The sequence below is a fragment of the Pholcus phalangioides genome, unplaced genomic scaffold (assembly GCF_987345545.1).
Source record: "Pholcus phalangioides strain wild (caught in Gottingen) unplaced genomic scaffold, Ppha-v1.0 ptg000015l_1, whole genome shotgun sequence".
Taxonomy (NCBI): domain Eukaryota; kingdom Metazoa; phylum Arthropoda; class Arachnida; order Araneae; family Pholcidae; genus Pholcus; species Pholcus phalangioides.
This window is the reverse complement of record NW_028301608.1, coordinates 49,465,807-49,485,666: the sequence shown is the minus strand read 5'-3', so window position 1 is coordinate 49,485,666 and position 19,860 is coordinate 49,465,807. Positions and strand designations below refer to the sequence as shown.

At 34.6% G+C, this 19,860-nt stretch overlaps 1 protein-coding gene and 1 non-coding gene across 8 annotated transcripts in view; one reads left to right on the top strand and one right to left on the bottom strand.

Moving 5' to 3' along the window:
- Positions 1-19,860, bottom strand: part of LOC149076142 (cell adhesion molecule Dscam1-like) — a 600,278-nt gene that overhangs the window by 68,160 nt on the left and 512,258 nt on the right. The window lies entirely within an intron of this gene.
- Positions 15,143-15,214, top strand: TRNAA-GGC (transfer RNA alanine (anticodon GGC)). The gene has a single exon. It is a non-coding gene; the product is annotated as a tRNA-Ala (tRNA).

Below are 19,860 nucleotides of genomic sequence, written 5' to 3'. Positions count from 1 at the left end.
TTTTGGTCTTCCAAAAATCTCTAATAAAAAAACTGCGTGTGTGTGTGTGTGTTTTTTTTGTTAAAAAAAATCTTTAAGGTCGTTACGCATGCGCGGCGTACCGTAAGGAATCGGATACGACGCTCGCGTGTTTTATGGAATTCTAATGCAAGAAGAACCGACGCAGATAAAAATCTTCGCCCAAAAACACTGACAGGATACCAGAGAACTTATATATGCTTGGCTGGATAAGCTCAAGGCAAACTTTTAAAATATAACAAAGAGCGAAGATACTGACACTGGGATTATGTGGCGTATAAAAAGAAATATACGTTGAAGAAAAGAGGGAGAGAATATAAAAAGAATAAATTGTTTAAACGGTTGACAATTCTGACTTCGGGTAATCCATATAAAAGTAGAAAGAATATATAGGAGGTGTACAAAGTTTCGAAGGTCACGAAAGGCCCCGCAGCTAATAAGAATGAAGTCGCATTCTTCTGCTTCGGAAACGGTAAAAGTCGTGCAATACCTCTTTACTGTTATTCAAGTTCACGTGTAAGACAGGGTTGGAATGCTATTCTTCCCTCTGGATGAGTTGTTTTTGTTGGTATAACATTATATTACAATCTGTACAGTGGTAGTGGATTACGAAGATGATTTGTTACGGAAACACGTTAGTTAGCCGAAACTTGACTTCCCATAGGTTTCTTTGAAAAATCAATCGATTCGTTTCAGGTTCTGCAAAAAATTTAAAGATAAGTTTCTTAAAATACCAAAGGAATGCTATAAAATACGCAAAAAACTGACCTAAGGATAAAATGGAAAGCTTGAAAACGGGATAGATGAGTATTACGGTACCAGATGAGTGATGCTGAAGATCTTTTTATTTTACACTAAAGTACACAACCAACACCATCTTTAGTCAACTATCCAGGTTTAGTAGACTGGGTGTAGACTGGGGACACAGTCGAGTGCGTAGATGTTAGGGATTTCTTCCATTTGGGATTTTTCCAGCTGATTTATGTGTCTCCTACATGCAAATAGGAAAGATAAGCTTCTAGAATGTCCAGACCGTTCAGATTGACGCTAAAAAGTCTTCACTAAAAGAATGTGTGCTCTGGAAACATAGACTTTTTTAAACAGCATTTTCTATTAGCTGAATCTTTCATTTCACATGAAATGATTAAATGATTCAGAAAATTTTAGAAAGAGAAATGGAGATATATCTGAAAAAAGATTCCGAGGCGAAAAAGACGTCTGTATTAATCGGGCTCTAGTGACAGTGATTTCGATGATGATTGGCGCGAAAATCAAACTCTTGACGCAGCTATTTTATGTTAGCGTGAGCATTCGTATTAACGAAAATGTTCGTCAGCCGAATTCGTATTCGTTAGCTAAGGCAGGACAATCGCAAAATAAAAACCTTCGTTAGCCGAAATATTCGTAAGCTGAGGCGTTCGTTAGCTGAAGTACCACTGTGTTTGCATTTAAAATAGAATTCTACGGAACAGTGATTCTCAAAGTGTGTGTCGTGGCTTCTCGGTCTCCAGGTGCATCGCAGTGGGCTGGGGAGTATTGATGTGTGAATTTTCCCCAAATCCCGGAGCAGGGTCACTAGGCTAGAATTTTTAGTTCGCCCCCAAGCCAAACCTTTTATAGTCAATTTACATCATGAAAATAGCTGTCCTGGTCCCCAAGGTTAGATCCCTTTCAGCATCAATCTTTGGAGAGTTCTTTGTTCGCCTATTCTGTGGAATCACGGATTAACGTTGGCCAAGGCAAGGGAGACGTGGATAACAAAAATCTGAGAACCACTGCTATAGATGGGAAAAGCAGGCATACATTTTTGAGATTTTTCTGTTTCATTTTAGTGATGATTCCCCCTATCAAAATGTGACAGGCTTTGATGGGGGGGGGGGGAATCAATATCCCGTATGACGGCACGTTACTGCTCTTCCATTTTATCCGACTTACGTGAGGACCTACAATATCCGAGAGTGTTGAATCTTCCGATATACGTTGCTACGCACGTTGATTTTTCACTCAGGAAACTTCGATGACTGGAGAACTTTGATCAAGAGAAGAGATTCTTTTTTTTTGGGTGGGGGCGAAGAAAAACTTCATCACATTTCAAAAATTGAAAGTAAAAATATTGAAATTCACGTGATAAATATGAACGTATATATTTTACGAACACGATCCAGTGGAACATGAATCCGCGGAGGAAATAGAAAAAAAAAGTATACAGCATATAGAGCATCTCTTCCATTCTTGAGTGCGTATAGCAGCACCAAGTCGAATAAGAACTTGAAAATCTAGCTGTATATATCGGTTTCAAGACCAAAACTTTTATGAAGGAAGCCGTCACTTGTGATGCGATCGTATTCTTCCTTTCATAAAGATGGAAAAGAAGAAAATATAAGCACACGCAGGAACATGTGGGGCACCCCACACACTAAGAAGACGAAAAGAAATATTGATTTGGACTTTTCTAAGGAATTTCATATTTTCTAGGTTCTGCATAATATCCAAGAAAGAGAGAGAGAGAGAAAGATGGTGCCTCTCGGTATATTCTTTTCGATTCCATAAATGTATGGCGGAGGGGGGTTTTTATTCGGGACGCATCGAATGGATAAAGGGATTTGACGCTTTACGTAAAGTACAGAGAGAAGAAGAATCACAACACAACGTGTGGGGATTATCTATACAGACAAGAGATGGTTTCACTGTCAGAGTGCGAACTTTATGGCTGCAAGAGGGAAATAGATGAAGGGCTCTATCCTGAACGAAAACATTTAATAATAAAGACAGAGCAGTTAAAGTTTTCTCCTTTACTTTCAGTAATATAATACGATACGAAATGAGATACAGCGGTTTCCTCGATGCGAAGGAAAGAAAACCGGGCGTTCTCAAATCCCATTTAAAATTCTTATAGATTTTAGTGAAGAAAAGGAGGATAACTGCAGATTTCCGTTTGTTAAATGGCAGAGAATGGACGGACGATGTTCGAAATATTTGTTTAATTCTTATCGGGTGAGATATATATTTGGAAGGTATATGTTCAGTAACATTAGTCACATTATAGATGCGGATATTACTTGTGAAAGGAATTAAAAATGTGCTTACAAAATATTTTACACTATTCTTGGTATGATTTAGGTACAACATCTATATGCACATTCCAACAATTATATTTTCACTATTACCTCCAAATTACGCGAAGGTCCACTGCATGAAACCAATGACAAATCAATTCGCCACCACTGACATAACGTTTTGGCAGGCTATGGTCAGCTTCAGTCCAAAAAGCACAGATGATAGTACTTGACAAGCATTCCTCAGAAACAAACTTCACGTTCTATTCACAACATATACACAGACATTCCGACATGTACCCATTCGAACATGGTCGAGGTGCATCTGCGGTTTAGAGGTAGTAGTCCAAAAAGAGCAGTGAGACCTTCAACATGGCACTTGAATAACACGAAAATACAAGAATCCGATATTTTCAGTTCAAAATATGGGAGGTAGATGAAAGCACCAGTATAACACAACACTGCACACACAACAGATTCTGGTATGGGGCAATTCACAAAAAATTCCCAGAGGAATATCTATGAGGTGTAGGCCTATTTACAGTTAAGTTGTCCAGTGAAAACTTATTGGTAACGATTGCTACTTTACGGGGTCCATGTAAATCGTACATGGTACCCGTACACAATCAAATCAAATTCCTCTACGGAATTTCTAACGAATTGGTATATGCGAAATGGGTATTCTAAGTGTATGTGTGACCCTGAAGTATTTCTGCTTGTTTGTTGCTCTTGCTGGTGCTGTCATCTATCTTCTATATCCTCCGTATCGCGTAGAAAATTGCAAGTCAGCTCGCTGGCCGCCAAGCTCGATAATAATGCATTATATAGATATACTAATTACCATTAAGCTATATTAATCCGTTAACTTCCAAAATAGCTGACATGTCATGCGGTGAAAACTCCTGGCTCAGACATTTATTACATCAGAGCATGCTATATTGATTGACGCATTGTAGTCTATAAACATCAAAAAGTCATTTATTTGATCATTGTTTTATTATAAGACTAATAGGGTCATTTTGAAGAAAACTCGAAGGGGGAAAAAAAGGATTGCGGGCGAAAAGAGGAACGTACTATACCGTTCCTTTCTAACCACAGCGGCCAACTTTTGTGTCACTGCTGACACGTAACCTCTCGTCTAATCAATTAATCGGTCCTGTGACATTTCCCTTGCAATAAATGAGCGCGGGTGGAAGGTATTGATGGAGAGCCGCCGCGTGTTGGTGGGTTGTGAGCGGACGGACGTGATCAGATGAGGAATCGACTAATCCTTTTACCGTCGTATGTCCTCGTTCCATCAAAATATCCCCCCCCCCATCCCACCATTCTGTCCGATCATGTCACGAGCTAGCGTACGTGATTGGCTAGTTAAGAAGGGTCAACCGTCAAAACTCCAGCAACATTCAAACTTTCCTTGATGAAGGAAGAGGAGTACGAAGGAAAGCGGTGACGACACATACATATTTTCTCCATAGCGATGATCAAAACTACAAATATGTCTGACAAGCTGGGGTATCTTAAAGGATAACCGTTGTTAGCGGCGATAGGCAATATATGTACACTGACACAAATCAAAGATTTATCTTATAATCCCAGAACCGCCTGAATGATGGTTATCGGAATCACAAGGCCATGATAGCGTATGGTGTTTATTGATGGCATCAAAATATCTATCAGCGTTCTCCGTTGATTGGCATGACCTGTATTTGGAACTCAGATGATAATAATCCTGAGAGATGATAAAATAATCAACTCAAATTTATTTTATTTAAATATATTCACGGATAATTCATGAACGTATGTAATAACTGAATAGATCTTTAAATACAAAAGTTTTTGTGTTAAACAGTTGCACATTTTCTCTTTGAAATGGTGAATTGAATTCATTCGTTTATTGAATCTATTGGTCTTGCCGGAATCATTTCCAACCGGAGAACCGGCCAAAATAAAATAAAACCGTACATGTCGGGGAGAGGCTTAGCGAGAGGGTACAACAATGGAACCTAGAGACGAGCATGTGCAGTTCAAAAATATGGTGCAGGGCATTTGCTTGTGCTACATGGAAAAAAAGGAGAACATATCTATACATGTTACGGAAGGTCTCAAAGCGAAGCGTACGATGGAGACCTAGCGATGAGCATGTATGCAGTTCAAAAATATAGTACAGGAAACCTGACAAGGACACCGTTAAAACAAATCATAATATACAGGATTCTGAGCAACTTTCATTGGAAAATTCAATGGATACAAGTGTGAAAATAATAGAAAAGTGTCGGGGAAAAATTACGCATGTTACATTCAGGTATTAAGCCAGAAAGCATCAAGTCTAATCCAACATCATATTGGCGAACCATGGTTGAGGCGGGAAGAAAGGTCGATAAAGAGACGAATATATGGCACGTTATCTGGTTCACCCTATCAACCCCCAGTACCCAATACTGTCTTTTGCCATGTGAAGATTCGTGACAAACACTAATGAAAGTAGCAGAGGTATGGGAGTCAGTGATAGCGTATTGGCGATCGATAATAATTGCTTTTTATTGACTGACAACACCATTGCCAGAAGACGCGTTCTGGAGCATTAATTCGATTTATTGGCTAGTGGTCGGGTTTTATGAACAGCAAACGAAGGCGACAGCCGTATCAGATAAATCCCATCATTCCGCTGTCTCCCTCCCTCCCTCTCTGTTTAGACCGTCTTTTGCAATTCACGGTCCGATCCTTAAACTTGCGGGAAAAAGTTCATTACTAAGAAAAAGTAGAGGTTTAGGTAATTGAAATACTTGTTATCTGTAAACAATCTGAAGACTTCCAAATAACTGTGTTAATAAGGTAGCCTTTTAATGACACACAAGCGTGAAATAATGTTTCAAACACGTTTTCCTACAACAGCCATTGAATTTCTAGACTTTCATATACAGTGTTAATTCGGTTAACGAGGGATTCGCATAATGAGCAAAAATTTTGAACAGATTTTGTCTCGATTAACGAGTGATGATTCGCATATTGTGAGCAAAAATTTTGCGATTTTTTTACTCAATTGCACGTAATAACTAAACCGGTGGTTCTTCGCTTTTGCCAACACAAGTACTGTGGGGTTGTGAATAATCTTCTTCTCCCGCGCAGTCTCCAGTCAGCATGCCAAGTAGACCAAACCCACTTTGAGTTTTGGAAAAACAATTTAAACATTGTGCACTGCCTCAAGATCATCGATGAAGCATACCCCTTAATTTTTCTTCTCCAAAACTGGGCTGATTGCATTATTGAATGTGATTTTGAGGGGCTAGCTCAAGAACAGGGGCCACCAGTTGTCAGAGATTGTACCCTTGTTAAAAACAATGGACTACTACTAAACCACACACGCACCTCGTAAAAAGACCGTGGGGCTGGAGTTGAATGAGGACGGCATTCAAGAACTAGTAGAGGAACCTAAGAGAGGAGTTGACTAAAGATGAACTGATGGATCTCCCCAGCAACAGCTTCTTTGACGGGATCTCGTCTGAGCGAAAGAGAAATGAGGAGGAATTCCTCATTTCAAATGAGATTAGAGAGATGTGTAAAATGCGGAAAGCCGTCCAAAGTTTTGTAGAAAAGAACCACCCAAGAAAAGTTGTAGCAGTGGTGCAAGCAATGAATCTATCCTGCAACAAGTACAATGTAATTTCCCATTAACACAAAATACTCGAAAGGAGGCAAAAGAAAGTGTCATCACATAGGTTCTATTATAAAGTCATTCAAAACTAAAAGTATTGCAATGAGCCAGCAGATAACAGCTGGTAATCATTGATTCAATGCCATTTTTATCAGTCGTTTTTTATGTGAATGAATAATTGAGGAACGAATCATCGGAGTCTGACGATGATTAACGTAATACCTTTCAAAGTAGCGTACATTAACTTTGGTTGTCAAGACTTTTCTTCTTTTTTTTAAAAATTATATGTGAAGTCCCTACTTGTGTTAGAAATAATTGCAGTAATGAAACTCAATGGTTAAAAACCCACGAGAAAAATGCAAAACACGCGTTTGGTTTATTTTTCATGGTTAAACTCTCCACCAGAAATCGAATTTATATTCCCAAGAATTAAATAACAAATTAGTGAGATTTTCTCATCGTTTAAAGTGAAGAACATCCTCCCCCCCCCCCCATCTTTTTGATTAAGAAACATTTCCCAGGAAAATTCGCTGATAAGACTCTTAATCTATTCTTCCGCTAAAACTAAATCAATTTCGCACGTCTCCTATCTCTTTCCCTATCCCTCGGAAACGAAATAGTGTAATTAATTAAAAGCCTTGAACAAATACACGACTCCTAGAAAACAAACTTCACGAACAACGGTTCCTTTAAAACACATTTATTCTGGCTCCGACACCAGACTCGATTTCGAACCATACCATTTTGAACGATTTCGTCGGGTAGAAACCAAACACTCAAAAATTAAGTAAAGGAAAGCTTAATTTTCAAAAAGTTGGAAATAACAACCCTTTTCCCATTCCTGCAACATCTTTTTCACCGTTCTTACGGAAATTTGACGTTTCTTAATAACGTCATTACTTACTGGAACCTAGACGATGTAAATGGCAAACGTAAAGAAGAGTCCCTATTTTATCAAAGGTAACCATATTCAGTGTTTCTCGCAATAAAGTAAACCTTCCACCCTGCCCTCGATTTGAACAAATGCATTTTCTACCTTCATCTGACGTTTTTTATTCTTACATTCTAATACAATACCCCTCGCTCTCTCTCTTCAACAAATATCTGAGATAACTACACTAATAAATGAAGTACAATGTTTAACTATATCATTGTTCTTATTTAGCCTCGGCATTTGATCACCAACCTTCGGGGGCTCAGATAAAAATCCTTAAAAAAATAGGCAATAGCTTTAAAAGTACCGTACATTAACTTTGGTTCTCTACAATGTATTATTTTTTTCACGTTTTTAAATAATATTTCTCGTTGCTAAAACTAAAGTGATTTAAATGTATAAACCCTCAGAGCGCTCCTATCATCTCCAGAAGATGGGCGTAGTAGCTTGCTGCCATCAAATCCTGTGATGTTAAAATGCTTTTTTTGATGAAATTCTTTAAATGTTGCATAGATAATATATATTCGTTTTAGTCCCCTTTTTTTATCATTTCTTTATTCTCTGACAGGTTTGCTTGTACTGTATTGGATGGAGGAGCTCCTTTCTTCGAATCCAGATTCTATGTTTATATCGCTCCTTTTTTCGAGCTTATTGTAATTTTACAATGTATAAGTTTGAGTGTCATCTATATCTTTCACAAAAGACAACTGAGAAAGGGGGAATTGTTTTACGCTGTCACAGTAAGAGAAGCATTTCTCAGACTATTTCCGCAGCCTTAGTGTTAAAGTCCTTAAAGTCCTTACATTTCAAAGCCTGACTCGATTTCAAACCATACCATTTTGAATTACTTTATTCGCACAAAAATCAAGTGAAGGAAACATTTAATTTTCGAAAAGTTGGAAAATAACAAACATTCTCTCACTTTCTACAACAACGTCTTTTTTTTTACAGTTTTTAGGGAAATTTCGCGTTTCTTAATAACGTCATTACTTACTAGAACCCAGACGCTGCACATGGCAAACCTAAAGAAGCGTTCCTATCTTATCAAGGGTTACCATATTCAGCGTTTCTCGCAACAAAGTAAACCTCTCCCCCCCCCCCTCGGGGTGAACAACAAATGTATCTTCTACCAGCGTCAGACGGTGTTTTTTATTCTCACACATGCATCCTACACACACAATATCTCTCTCTCTCTCTAGCTCTCTCTTCAACAAATATCTGAGATAACTACACTAATAAATGAAATACAACGTTTAACTATCCCATTCTTCTTATCTGGCTTCGGTATTTACTCACCACCCTTTGGCGGTCGGATAAAAATCTTTAAAAAAAAAGAAAAAAAAAGAAAAATAGTGCAATATCTTTCAAAGTACCGTACATTAATTTTGGTTCTCCTCTACAATCTACTTATTTCTCTTTCTTTTTTTTTAAATATTCTCCTTACTGAGACTAAGATAATTATATTAAAGCCCATTCATTCATTTTCAACAATTTTCTGGGAAAGATATCGCGAGAATTTGTGGGAGAAAATTACACAATCACTTTTTCTCCCCCGAAATTATTTTTTCCCTTATTGAAGGTGTAATTTTTGAAAATAATGAAAAATATATATGTCTCAAAGCAAAAAAAACCCATGAAATTCCAGATCATTTCTCATCTTTTTTGCCTCTTGATATTTTTCTTACTCTCAACCAACTTATTAACAAAAGCTTAAAAAGTGGAAACTAAGAGATCAATCAATAAATACGTACTAAGTCTTAAGGATTATTTCACTCATATAGTAGATAAATTATTGTTTTAATGAACAATTACATAAATGGCTTTACTTTTCTTCTCTTTGATGAATGGCATTTAATGGACTCTGAGAAAATTAAGATGATATTTTCTTTTTTTATCCCTTTTCTGGGTTTTTTTTTTTTTAATTCTCCGAGAACAAATGATGTAGAAATAAAAATGGAGAAGTTCCTTCTTTCTAATATAAGTGTCATATAATGGGAGTATTACTGGATGAGATAATTTTTTATTTCATGGAAGAACAATTTTATATACGTACGCATATACTGTATATATTGAACATTAAAGATATTTTCAGTTAATACGTTTTTTTAGTTCAATATATTAATTTTTACAGTTTTTTTTTTTTTTTTTTTTGATACAATTTTTAATCAATGGATTGATTTCTTGAAAACATCTAGAGCAAGTCCAATACATTTTCTTGAAAAGATTATGTTTTTCTTTTTTATCTTGGTTCTAATGTTAGTTCTAACAGTGGTTCTATTAAAAAGCAAGAATTATCTTTCTGTGAGGATTTAATGTAATTTCTTTCACAGAAAAAAAACCTATAAAAATTATCTTCGATTTTGAAAATTAATCAGAAAATGTCTTGAAATGGACATGATACAATCTGTTTTTTGAAAGTATTTTCTCTATTTTTTCTCAAGCTTTTATGAATCTTTCATGATTCTGTATTTGATTTCCGAAACAATAACAGAGGTGCCAATTCCTAGACTTAAAAAAATCTGTAGCTTTTCACGTGATTAAATATTTCCAACCGAATAAAAAATGAATGAAGTTAAAGGAAAAACTCTATCGGGATTTATTGGATTGCATCGAGTGATCATATGACCCGTTTTCCAGGAACGTTGTTATATTTTTTCTTGTTCCGATTAATTTTGGCAATAATTGGCAACTTAGCTTGTTTTTGGCATCATATTTGGTGACAATTCCTGTGTACTTTAAATTCTAATTTCCCATATTTTTTTCCTGACAAAACGTTGTCAGCCTGGAATTGCGAGGACTGAAAAAGCACTTTCTTCAAAAAATTTTCATTCAAGCAAAGTTCAATTTAAGAATTTTTAGAAATTTTTCTATAAAGATGCGAAAAATCGGAAGAATCTTGTTTTCGAGACCGGAAGAGTTTTTTGATATAAGGCCTGAAAAATCGGAAACATTGGTCCCTATATGCACAATAAGTTTTAACTTCTATCTTCTTTAAAGGAATATTGATTATTATTTTTCAATTACCTAATCGGTCAGTATGCCTGTAATGGTATTCGAATACGCATTTGTATAGGAATTGAACTGCTACATTCACAATATTAAAAATTATTTCACTCAAAAATTTACACATTTTCTCATAAATACAAATGTAAATTTGGGCAGGAAACATATTATTTTACATAAAAATTTTAATTAATAAAAATAGCTACGAAAATTTCTAAAACTGGGGAAACAACCCAATAAATGATTTGCGGGAGTAAAATATTGATAAATATTTTCACTTTACATTTGCCTTGTATATTCAAATTAACACCATTTCTTGGAGTTTATCGACTATATAACAAAAACAGTCTCCTCTCTCTCTCTCTCTCTCTCTCTCTCTCTCTCTCTCTCACTAAATTATTTAATACAGTTTATCATAGGACGTTTGGGATGAACATTCATTCAGGTAAACACTTATTACACAGAATTGAGTTAGTAACGCTAACAAGGCCAAATCATAAAATAATTGCACCAGGTCAGGAAACTTTGCGGATATGAAGACACTCCACGAATTTCTTCGCATAAGCAAAACAATTCGCATATTCCGCAATGATTCCATCCCACAAGAAGTAATACAACTGAAGTAATGCGAGTCGTCTTCACATATTAGGGTTGGTAGAATAGGAAAAACTATATTCGGACATATTTGTGGTCGGTAAAGGAGATTCGCGAACGAATATGATTTTCGTCGAGACCTCCCAAGACCCAAAAGAAAGCCATTATCCGGAAGAATTCGTGAAAATACATATTCGCAATAGGAGAAAACGATTCCATAAATTTTCATCGTCCCATGCGAGGATGAGGGAAAAAAATTACTAATAAGAAACATAAGATGGAAATTAATATTCCTTGTACTGGAGAACTGATCATAAACTTTCAAAACCCTGTAGATTTTTTCCCCTAGATAAACATACTCAGAAAAACTTAGATTAACATATACGGAAGAAATAAATTGTTTCGAGAGATCTAGAATAGCAAAATCATGCAAATATGCAATAAAAATAAGTACCAGGACTACTCCCATTATGCAGAATGTATTTTCATTTTCATTCTTAAGAAAATCCTTTCCAGAAAACTTATGTAAATTATGCAAGTAATTAGTTTGGCATTCACTAGAAAATTTTATTCTGCTTCTGAATATATAGGTGACTGTCTTATTCCGATTATCAGACATTGTAAACATAGAAATCACTTGAAATTAATAAATATCAACTACATTTTCAATCTCATTCTCAAGTTCTAATTCATGGGTTCTATTATAGAAAGTGAGCAAATATTTACGAGAAATGTTCGAAAAAATTACTCACTAATTTGATAGATGCCAAATAATTTCTTAAACAACGTAACTTCTCAGTATGGGCAGAAATCTCAGTTCTAATTACTTACTCACGCAATTTAAAGGGGAAAAAAAAGGAAGAAAATTTAAAGTTTTTTTAGGGTTGATGAAACCAAAAGAAAGAAAAATACAGATACAATGAAAAAAAAAAATTATCTCATATGCATATGCTTACTCCATTGGAAGTTAATTTCCGTAACATGAATAATGCAAGAGATTCATCCGTTTTCCAGGTTGAATTTATTCGAAATTATGCAAGAAACCAGTTACAAGCAGTCGAAACAATTTTCTAGTTTAGAATTAAAAACACAATTTAAACTTTTTGTTTCTTGCGTTTTTCTTGTTCCCAATTTTTCTAGAACTCATTGATTGTTCCTTTTTTCTCGTTGTCATTAGTCGATCGAAAAGATACTTTCTTTTATAACGAATTTTATAAAAAAAAATTTATAATTATAAAGCAATATATATATATATTTATTTTATTTTATTTTATTTTTTTTGGAGTTCTTACATGTTGATTATCTTTTCTCTCTGAAAAAATCAAAAGAGGAAAAAATCAAAATAAAATTGATGTAAATTTACTTTCTAATAATAATGATTTTTAATGGTTCATTTAACTTTACAAAAATTCTAATGCGATGAATTGCAATTTGGGATCTTCATCAAATGCTTGTTTTTTTGTTTTTTTTTCTATTCATGGACCTCAATTCTACAACATATTTTGTAATTTCAAAGTGAAACAATGATAGTTATACCTTGATATTAATTATTTCGATTCATTCAGAGCTTTTATTTACAGTGTGCCAATAAATTCGTAAATATTTCGAAAATCATATTTTCATTCATATATTCATACACACATATATATATATATATATATATATATATATATATATATATATATATATATATATATATATAAGTTGAAGTGACGGCCCTGGGAATTGAACGCTGTTTGGGAAAAACTTTATGAGTTTGGGTTTTTTTGACAAAAATAATTCAAATTTTGTGGATACATGGCGCTGCACGAAACAAATCACCGGAAATATGCAAATCAGCATATTTCCAGTACTACTGACACTTATATAAGCCCTTGATTGTGATGTAACATTGGTGGGTAAAGCACTATTGGTGACATTTTGCCTCAGCCACGAATCGCGCTTGAAGCTTTACGCACGTTTCGGACTCAAAAGAGATTAAAGAAAGGTTCACGTTCAATTTCTCCTGCCGAATAGATTTCCCTGACCCGTCTTATCGACAAAAACTTGAACTAATGTGTTTTTCCCCCTTTTTTTGTACCAAAAAGAAAAAATCCCCCCTGTGGGAAAATAAGTTTTGCAAATCGCATTTCAAGTATACCAATTCCTTTACCTTTTTATGAATTTTTAAACGAATTTGTGGAACAACCTGTACTTATATAAGAGAAGAAAAACTATATTTTTCATTATCACATTGGAATAATATTTAAATATTATACTGACAGCAAGGTAATGTAGGCAATAATAATGTGGTATATTTCACAGAGTAAAGATTTCTTACACTAAATTTCCAGATAGAATAAAAATTCCCCCATTTCATTATTTTTTCTTTTATCACCTGAACAATGTATTGTAAGTAGAAGAAACATAAATATAAATTCACCCTATCATGCATAAAAATACATATACATATTAGCCACTCGTTCTATTCTATCGATAACTAGAGGATAATAGAAAACACTAAGGATTATTTTTTTACTTGATTATTCACTGCATTGTTTTTAGTAGGAAATTCTTTTTCACGTGTAAACTATATCCTAGTAATAAGGACAAAAAAAAACCCGATAACAAATCGTTCGAGATTAGCTCCCAACAGGTCAAAGGTGAAGAAAATTCGATAGTTTAAGGGAGAATTCACCCTGAACTATCACGAAAATGCCACACATGCTCATAAAAAAAGGAACAACGAAAATAATAAGTGTATTCACCCCGTGTTTAAGAAAATTAGTACCTCGATTTTTGTTTTTAAATCTGTTGTTTCGGCGCTAAGTGAACATGATGAACGCTATACAGAGGGTAACTCATAACCGTTTGAACTGAAAATTTTTCTTTTACCTGTTATTTCTAGTAAACGACGGAAAATATGGGAATAATACAGTGAAGGTCAAAACGTTTATGAAGGCACCGCTGAACGGAACTATATTTAACAATAGCTGCAGAAATTTATGTTTACGATCATAACCCGCACTTCTCAAAACTGCGAAATCATAGGGTTTAATTCCCGTTGAAGACGGATAAGTTTCCAAAACCTGGCGCTGGGACTAGACTTGGCTATGCACGATTCCTTGACAAACTGAACTACCACCTTGATCATCACGTGACGATTTACGAGAGTTCTTCCTAATTTCCCCCGATCACGTAAATTATGGTTTTCTGCTGGTATTTGGGACGGTCCGCCATTATTCAAAGCGCCCAATACCTAGTTATTAGACATGGAACTCTCACATACGAAGCTTTTTCACCCCGCCTTTAAATATCTCGTCTACTTCCTCCTCTATATCAATGAAAATTGAAAATATAGCGGAACAAGTCCACATCCCTCTCGCTCTTTCTGGCTGGAAAAACGTTCAAAAAATTGCACAATGGATCATATCACACGCAAAATGATCGCACATGTGGTATAGATGATCCTCATTGTTCATTATTATCGTCGAAATTGTTATTTATGACCGTTAATCCTGTATGTTTCCTGTTCCTTCTCCAGCCCTTATCTCAGTTTATCATGACTCATTTATATCAATTACGTTTAGTATCCCAACGTTTGGATTATTTTATCACGATCTTCAATGCATGTTTCCATCTTTTTCGGCGTTCCATAACAGATTTATCACAATTTCAAAAGATTTCGTAACGCAACGAATACGTGAAAATAAACACTCTACAATCGAATCAGAGTTTCTACTGATTTTTTTTTATAATGGTATTGGTAGCAATATGACTAGCTTGTAGAAAAATAAACAAAACCATTGGGAAAGTCCACTTAACTGAATGTTGATTTTCCATCCGAAATCTCGAAACAAAATGTAAATAACAATTCTTACGCTTCAAGGTTGAAATATTCTATCTGCTTCCATAGCTTAGATGGTAGAGCACTCGTCCGGCAAGCGAGAGACCGGGGTTCGAGTCCCCGTGGGGGCAGTGATGAATTTTCTTCCTTGTAATCTTCATCTCCCCAAATAACCAGTCTTTCGATGAATCTTGTATTGACAAGTGGAGAGGACGTTCCTACAAACAATTCTTAACCCTTTTACTGGCATTGCAGAAATCACTAAACTCATTGAAAGATGATATATCTCTTTTTATGTAGTAGGCTTTCTTCCGAATTTTAGCAGGTGCAAAGTAAGGAGGATAGGGGAAAATGTGTTTCTTTGAAAAATCAACTTTACAAAATGTCTGGGCTTGTCAATGCTAATATTTTAAGAAGGCGAGATATCTCATAAATATCGCTGAGAGGGTTATCGCTGAGAGAATATTCAATTTTTCTATTCTTTTATTCCTACACCTATTTGCACAGAGTTAGAATAACTTTATATCTTTAGTCTATGCCTATTAGCAAGACCCACGTAGAAAGCACGCGCTTTCAGTAAAAATTTACAAGTAAAAAACTACTTTTGTAAACATAGCTCCATGGTTTTAAATGATTAATCATTACCACTGTATTGCACTTGACCGGATAAAGTGTATAAACCTCGAAGTTAGCACTTTTATTTCCGATTGTATTTACTTTAGGTTCGACTGGTGGTATTTTAAAAATTTCTCAATTAAAATTTCATAGCAATTTTACAGCTTATTAAAAAAAGATTATATTTCGAAAAATATTCTTTTGTTACAAAAACTCTTGTAATTATCAAAAATGTTTCTACCCATTCATGTATGTATTTCATGATTCATGATAAAATCAACGTTAATTCGTTCAAATTTCTCAGTTAAGAATCTAAAAAGAGAAAATAAATTCTTTCAAGTTAACTAACAAATCGGGAATTAAATTTAGAAAGAAAAAAAAACAAGTAAAATGGAGGGGGACGTCTGTTAGAAAGAGAAGCAAAACAAAGTAATTAAAGACACAAAAGAAATGAGAAAAAAAAAAACGGGAACTGATGGGTCCTGACGGGACACGAGAACGTCTCTCATTTAACAATGGTTTGGATTTCGCTGTTTTAGTCAGTAAACGACAATCCTCCAAATTACTTGGAAAATAACAAAACAAACAAACAAAAAAAATACTCTCGAAAATAAAAGAAATAATTAATATAAATGCAAAAAAGAGGGAAGAAATTCTCTCTTCAGAATTAAATTAAGAATAAGGGAAATACAGAGTAGTGTAATTAATGCGAAAGGGAGCTTCTTCTTTGTTTTGTCATATCTGGGTAATTATACCCCCCGGATGAACAAGGGGAAAAAAAATTGGAAACAAACTGGGAAATTTTCCGGTTTAAGTATTTATTTCCGTCCTTTCCTTTAAATTATTTATTATAATTTTTTTTGTTTCTATTGTATATTTTTTTTTAAGTTTTGGTGGTTCATCAAGAAGAAACAATTCAGTTGTATTATCCACTTTTTTTTTTTTCATTTTTGTTTCTCGTTAAATGATGAATTTTTCATAGGAATTATTTCTTACTATTTTTTTGCTTTCATTGTTTTCATCCGCTGAACACTGGATGATTACTTTTGACGCATAATGAATTTAGTGTGCATATTCATCAAGAAGGCTGCCGTTTTTAAGCTAGTATGTTTTTTTTGGTATATTTTGTTGTTTGTTCTCATTAATTTTGTTTTTGAAACAAAATAACTGGAATCATCGTAATGTGCATTAGACTGATGTTAATAATTTAAAACATGCCCTAGAGAGAGAGAGAGAGAGAGAGAGAGAGAAGGAGAGAGAGAAAAGTGTTTAAAATTTTTCCGATAAAACGTTAAAGCCGGTGAATTTAGCGAAAATGTAGTTAGTATCTAGGCGCGACACCGTTTTGTCGATAGTTTTCTTTCTTAAAAATTTCGCTGTTCTCTCTCTCTTAAATGATCAAAGTGAGACATAATTTATTTAAAAGAGATTGGATCTCTCACGGTACGTTTCCCTTTTCTTCTCCTACCTTTCTTCAGAACATTAGATTTTTATGATAATTCCCTCCCCCCTTCCCCCGTGCTGATCACCTGACAGCTGACGCGTTCCACTCAGCTTTTCGAGATTTTTCGATCGAATTATTATTATTGGTATTGCTCTTTGTTTGGAAAAATATCGTAGTGATAGTCGCTCTGATGAAGCAGACTCTCCGAAACAGATAAAAGAGGTTAGGAGATAGTATTCGTCAATGCTGTGTGTGCCCGAAGAGGAAAATCTACAAAATGTCCGGGTAAATTAAATTTGCTATGTAGGTGTAGTATTTGTGAGAAAAATTTAATATAAACTGTTTGGAAATCTCGGAAATCTTATTGAAACCTATGGTTATATTTTTCCATTGAAATTTTCTATTTAAAATTTGGTGCATATTGCAACTTCTATTTGAAGGTCTCGCAATAAGTTTGTAAGAAATCGAAGTTTTAATTTAGTGATTGATTTTTATATAATATTGAAATATTGGAATTCGTGTTTTCATTTTCATTGGAGAAGTATGATTCAAGTTATCGTTCGCGCTGCCGATCGTCATTCAACCAAATCACGACAAAATTTTTCACTTCATTAGTGGGTCTCTCTCTCTCATACCTTTTGACATGGTCAAAAAGAATCGATCAAACTATGCTCTAGTATAAATACCATTGAGAATAATATTTAACTATTGACTAATTTCAAATATTTTACAAATGTTTTCGCTTGTATATGCTATAGTATGTTAACATAATGTTTTAAATATGTCGATTACATATATTTTTTGCAGATTTTTCAAACTTAAGGAAAGAAACGTATTGTTAAAACCTTGAGCCTGATGAAATACCATTACATGAACTGAAAAAAAAATTATTCAAAATGAAGGAAAAATTAGTTCATTAAATCGGAAGCAACCTCATTTGATGAAATGAACAGTTTTCTCTAATTTTTTCCATTACATTGGTGTCATGCTATTTTATCATGCAATCAATATATTAGCAATACATTTTTTCCCTTTAATGTTTGAAAATTTGCAAAAAGATAAATATTGGAGACATGTAAATCATTATGTTAACATACTATAGCATATACAATCGAAACGTACCAAATTTGAAATAAATCAATGGGTTTTTTTTTCTAATGATACTCATACTAGAGCATAGTGATAGAAACTTTCTGACCATGCTGGAAGGTATGAAGACTTTTAAGCGAGTGATGAAAGATCCAATTCCTCAAGTAAGGAGTGCCCATTCACTAATGTTTCTGAATGGTGCCCGAAGCGCCGGAAAGGAGGTGTCCGAAACGAAGAACGAACCGGAACGGAAGAACGAAATTCTAGGGACTCGGACAGTAGAATTCGAGGTGAAAAGACGTACGTTTGAAAGACTGCTGTAGTTTTAGCAGAACTTCTAGTTTATGTAAATAAAGGCGTTTATTTTTCCTCAAATCCTCGTTCCTGTTAGTTTTCACCCATCTTCAAGTCCCCGGCGAAGAACCCGAGAGAGCCGCACGATGGGGGCGTATCTGGTGACAGAGGTTCGACGAGATCCGGCGACGCGACAATATATTGAATAAGAACGGGACTATAAAATTAATCGGTTTATATCATCTCATTTAGTATCCACCTACAAAGGCTCACCTATCTGTATGTTATCCAGTTTCTGTCCTTAAGTTCACCGATGAGTAATCAAAATTTTTTCAATTAATAATTTTTCCTAATCCGTGGGTAGAAATTGCCCCCACATCGACAATTATGATAATTCAGAGAAGTAACTCCAGAGCTAAGAGCAATGAGGAACCATTCGGTACTCTGGACCGACATGCAATCGAACATCTTCGAACGCAATAGTAGGTAGCATAACTTCAGTCTGTATTGGAATAAATTAGATCAATCCTTTTTAACATCAAGCGATAAGTGCAATACGCCTTCGGTGATAACGTTGGGCTGTTCGGAGCCACCCACGTTCAAGTGTATTAAATAGAGAAAGAATACATATGTATCTCTCCATATTAACAGAGCTTTTGTATTCAATATATGTATATATATATATATATATATATATATATATATATATATATATATATATATATATATGTGTGTGTGTTAATATCGAAATACTGATCAGCTGAAAACTTATTAAAAATACTGCATCTAAAACCTTTTTTTATGCTTATTACTTTCTTTTAAGCCCTTTCGATCATATATGTGAGAGGTACATCTCTAGTATCTCTATACTCCAATAAAAAGTAATGATTATAATATGATATGACTAAAAAAATAATAATTATGAGTCTCAAGATTTTTAATTAGGGATATACTCGGCTCATATGAACCAAGAGGGAGAAAATTCCTAAGTGTATTTGTAACCCATGCTCTATATGATCTTTCACCTTTAACAAAAATACAACCAGTCTTTCTTTCATTAGTTTTCTCAATCTCCAGGAGAAAACGATCAGAACGTTTAGTAATGGTAGATAACGTGCAACTATCTCATATAAACGTTGATATTCTCTTTCACTCTCTGCAAAGCCTGTAGTCACGGCATGAAATTCTTTTCTCTCCAGGCGCAATAGTCTTTCAATATAAAGGTTTATACACTAAAACAATATATTCATACTCTTTTGAATCTTTTTCTTTAATACTTATGCAACCGTATGATAATATATGCTAATGCGGAAACAATTTGGAATGAAAAAAAAA